Raw genomic sequence first — 4,862 nt, forward strand, 5'->3', positions numbered from 1 at the left:
TTTGAGCATGACTAATTATTAAAATACATTAAAAATTGTTCTCACTTGTGAGGCAGAACAGTGGTGTGGTGGCTGTTCTTTCATTGAAGTCCATACCTCTTTGATACACATAATAAAGTGTGTATGTATAAAACAGTATCTTAGAAATTGGCTTCAAAATAATTGGCCATGAACTGTCATTGAAGCTGATACATGGGAGTTTCTTATATAGGTTTGCTGAGGATTTTTTTAATAGTAAACAGTTTAAATATAAAAGATCAATGAATAGTGTCTAGTTAGAAAACGATGCTCAACTGTATTAATAATTAAGATAAATACTATTGATTTTTGTCTGCTATATTAACACGGTGTTATTTTAATTGTATCGAATGTTGCTCGCTGAAGGGAAACAGCACTCAGTGAGAAGCAGGTGTAAAGCAGGCAGCGTGCGCTGTGGGCGGGGACAACAGACACTCCTTACAGAGGGCAATTTTGTGTCTGTTGTCACTATGCAAAGCATGGGCAATCTCTGATCTAGTCACATCACCCCCGGGAAATCACCACAAGGAAATTCTCCAGGCGCCGGTTAGAGCAATCATTTTAGAGTGTAAGGCAGGCCACATCCTTTCTAAACTCAAACCCTATCCCAGTTGCATGCCACTCACAGTCAAAGCTGAAGTTCACAAGGACCTAAAACGACACCGTGAAATGCAATCCACCCCACCCCCACCCCCACCTTCCATCCAGTTTACCTGGCTGAAGCTCCCACTCCCACCGCCTTCCCTGTCCTGCCCTCTCGAGGGTCCCTTCCCACAGTCCGGGATGCTCTTGTCCCAGGTCACCTGGTCCCTTCCCACAGTCCAGGATGCTCTTGTCCCAGGTCACCGGGCAGGTCACTCCCCTATCGCTTCTTATTCTTCAGGAGGCTGTCCTGCCCAATGCCATGTCCACCGGAGTCGGTGATCTCCAGAGCTCCCCCAACGAGATTTTATCTATTTTATGTTAGTAACTGATTATCCACTAATGACGCCAAACCCATCCCAGGCTCCTTCAAGGCACCTATTATGTGACGGCTGGCATTGAGTAACGAGTGACACCAGTCCCGCCCTGCAAGCCTGGCATCTTCCGGAGACATCTGAAAAGAGACCAGGCCTGGCGGGAAGGGCCCTGTTCCCCCAGTCCTGGGCAACCCTGGCACACGCAGCCTCTCTCTCTCTGGAAGCACCTGTGCCTTTGTTACTGGGTGCGTGCCCCCTGGCCAGTACCTCCCGCATTGCTTTAAAAGCAACAGTTCTAGAGCATCAGCTCATTGTGAGTGGGAGAGAGAAAGGGCCAGACCTCTGTGGTCCCAGGGTAAGGGGCTGGGGGCAAGAACAGGGGTGGGGGGTAAAGCACCCTCCACAGCCCCAGGGCAGCCATGTGACCCCACTGAGGCCCTCTTCCGCCCCTCTCTCCGGCCCTCACTTTCAACACGGAGCAAATGTGGGCAGAAATCCTAAGGAGTAGTAGTACATTAGAAAAGGCACTGCATTTAGAAGATGGGTTTCCCAACACTGGGCTGTGATGTGGTTCCCCGCAGGGGACTCGGAGAGATGCTGTGTGATGTCCTCACTTCTATGTCCTTGTTTACTAAGGATGGAAAATAACCAAAGTGGGTAATGTTTTGCCCACAGCTCTTACTAATAGATGTATTCACTTATAACCACACTGGTAATTTGTAACCGTAACATGTCAAACAGATCATTAACTAGCACTGGTGAGAGAATACAATAATCCCATTAAACTGTAACCAGGTTTTAAACGATTCACAGAACCAAACTGAAATAACCAAGACCTAAATAGATAGACATTGCTTTAGGCGTTCAATGTTGAGTCCAAAATACAATGTTTTCAGAATCCTTTTTCTAACTTATGTAAGAGGAGAGTTTAAGCCACCCAATCTTAACTATGTGTGAAAACCTATTAGAAGCAGACTATCCATTAATTACACCAAACCCATCTCAAACCAACGTCAGGGTCTTACTTTACGGATTCAATTCCATCTTTGGGTGAGGCACATTCCGATAAGAAAAATAAAGGAGATGTTGATGAGATTTTGAGGCCAATGTGATGTGGTTTATTGAGAAAAGAAATGACTTAGGTTTGCAGAAATGGAAAACAGTAGCAGAAAAAGGGAAAGAAATAGCAACAAACATTCTAACAGTAAAATTTCAAGAAAACACTGCATGAAAATCATCACTCTGATTCAGAGTATGAATCACTGGGTTCATACTCTGACGGGCGATGGATGGAGAAGTTCCGTGCTGGTATTTTTCTTATGGAGGCAGGAACTCATGGACCAAGGGATGGAGATTAAGCTCCTCTGCTTGAGAACCAGTCTCCTGTCAGCCTTGTGACTTTCAGATCGTGAAGGACTGGCAGGGAGAGAGAGAGCACCTGACCCAAGGGAGAGTCACCTGCAGCACCTGTCCAGAGGCCGGGCTGGGCCACCTCCCAGCAGCGTTGCTTCTGGCGGCAGCAGGTCTGCTGACCACAGCCCTTCCCACAGCCGCAGGGCCTCAGCATTTGACACGGCCGAGCACTCCCTCCTCCCGAACACGCCCAGCCCAGCCCGCTCCCTCCCTCCTTCTGCATAACTCCCTCCTCTCCCTCCACCCCTCACTGCTGCTCCTCTCTGGACTCCTCTGCAGGTCCCTCCCCAGCCCTGACTCCCTGGGGCTCAGGGCTCGGCTCCCTTCTCCATCATTCTACATCCTCATCCTTTCTCTGTCTTTTTTCTTTTCCACAGTGCTTGACACTTTCCAGCATGCCCTAAAATCCATGAATTGGTCACATTTACTCTACAGTGTTCCCTCCGCCTCATCCCATGAACACACACATTCTACAAAGCAAGGATTTCCAACTCTCTCGTTCCCTGACACACCCAGCACCTAGAACAGCAACATAGCCCAGTGCTCAACAAGTAGCTTCTTAATTGTAACAGTGAATGAAAAAAACATAATATGCTAATGAAGTAATAATTACAGAATAGGTTGTACTGACAGACTCATAGAAAAATCATGCATTGAAAGTTTCCCTATGAGTACTTTGTACACATCAGCTGTCACAGTTCCTGCCTGACCGAGGACCACCCTGACCACAAGAACTAGACAGGCCACAGCAGAACCAGGAGAAATGTTGCCTGTACCGTCAGCAGTGGAACTGGAGATGGAGCAGCGGACCTACAGGATGACACATGCTGGAGATTACAGTGAGACCACCCAAGAGCAGAGCTGAGAAGCCACACGTCACCAGAGTTTCCTCAGCCCCCTCTTCCCATGGCTCCCCTCTATAACCCAGTCAGGACAGCGGAGATGCTGAGGTGACTTTGGAGGCAGGAGCCTGGCATCTTCTCAGGTTGTTGACGCCTAAATAAATCCCTTTCCTTCTCAGCCAGAACGTGCCTCACGAGTTTGGTTTTCACGGTGGTGGGCAGCCAGACTTGCAGGTCCTTTTCCTGGTTCAAGATGATTTTCACCCTGGCTGGCGTAGCTCAGTGGATTGAGCGTGGGCTGCGAACCAAAGTGTCACAGGTTCGATTCCCAGCCAGGGTACATGCCTAGGTTGCAGGCTATAACCCCCAGCAACCACATATTGATGTTTCCCTCTCTCTTTCTCTATCTTCCTCCCTTCCCTCTCTAAAAATAAATAAATAAAATCTTTTTAAAAAGATGATTTTCAAATCCTTTTAATTGTGGAAAATGCCAGACAGACACAAAAGTGGAAAACAGTACAATACATTCCTAAGAACCATCACCCAAGTCAACAATTATCAACACATGGTCCGTCTCTGGTCATCTATAACATCACCCGCACACCCCCCTCCCACCACTGGACCACAGAGAACCAAATTTAGACCTCATGTCAACGCATCAGCAGATCTGTTCACTTTCCTATGAGTGAATGACCTTCTCATCGTGTCTCTGGTTTAGGCTATCTATGTCTGTGACATATCAAAGAAACACAGGAGTAAACTTCTCAAGGTCCAAACTGAAGTCGTCTCTTGGTGAGAGGTGAAGAAACCATGACACCCTCGACCTTCAAGAAAATGTCACAGTGTGGTAAACTCTGGGTGGGGGGGACATGAAATTCACGAGGGCATCTGTCCCACTAGGAACAGCGCATTTCCGATCCTGAAGTGCATCACGGTCATTTGCAGGAGGATTTCCGCAAATCGTAGGAGGGTGACCGCAGAAAATCAAAACCACCAGGACAGCGACCCAAGACAACCAGGGTGATTTTGATCAGCTTCACTCCCACTGGCAGCCCTTAGAAACCAAGCAGTGTTTTTCTTGGGGGAGCGTTTTTCATTTCCACCAACAGCTAAATAAATTTTTTAATTCCATTTTAACCAATGAGAATGTTACAATGCTTTTTAAACTTCTGTTTAATAAAAAGTGTTTAATATATGAACTATTTGTATTAGAAAATTCTCAACGTGCCAGAAAACCACCCCACCCCATCACCTTGAAAGAAAAATACAGTGATCATAAACATTGGCGCTGGAGCCAGGGTGCCCAGATAAAAACAAGAATGATCCCTGGCTCTTCTATGTATTAGTCTTCCCTCTTTCTCAATTTCTTCATGTGCGGAATGAGGATCAGGGCTGAACCTCACTCATAAGTTCGGGGGAGAAATAAATGAGTGTATAGCAAAAGTAATATTTATAAAAGATGGACCCTGCACTCAGTCTGCCTTGCTTTATTGCGTTGACACTGGTTATCAGTATATTCCTTTAAATTGCCCCTTGCTTTAAGGTCTGAAGTTGGTGTTTGCCCGAGGCCTGAGAATTTCCGCCTCCTGTTTAAAGCTCTGGACGCCCGTAACTGGCCAATACAATACGT

The 4,862-nt window shown here is 46.8% G+C and overlaps 1 long non-coding RNA gene across 1 annotated transcript; it reads right to left on the reverse strand.

The window, feature by feature from the left end:
* Window positions 1–1,967: 1,967 nt before the first annotated feature.
* LOC118499856 lies at window positions 1,968–2,944 on the reverse strand. The gene is made up of 3 exons (XR_004902404.1): window positions 2,766–2,944; window positions 2,660–2,661; window positions 1,968–2,368 (listed from the first exon to the last, which is right to left on the reverse strand). It is a non-coding gene; the product is annotated as an uncharacterized LOC118499856 (long non-coding RNA).
* Between the last annotated feature and the right edge of the window lie 1,918 nt (window positions 2,945–4,862).

The sequence above is a fragment of the Phyllostomus discolor genome, chromosome 4 (assembly GCF_004126475.2).
Source record: "Phyllostomus discolor isolate MPI-MPIP mPhyDis1 chromosome 4, mPhyDis1.pri.v3, whole genome shotgun sequence".
In the NCBI taxonomy this organism is placed as follows: Eukaryota; Metazoa; Chordata; class Mammalia; order Chiroptera; family Phyllostomidae; genus Phyllostomus; species Phyllostomus discolor.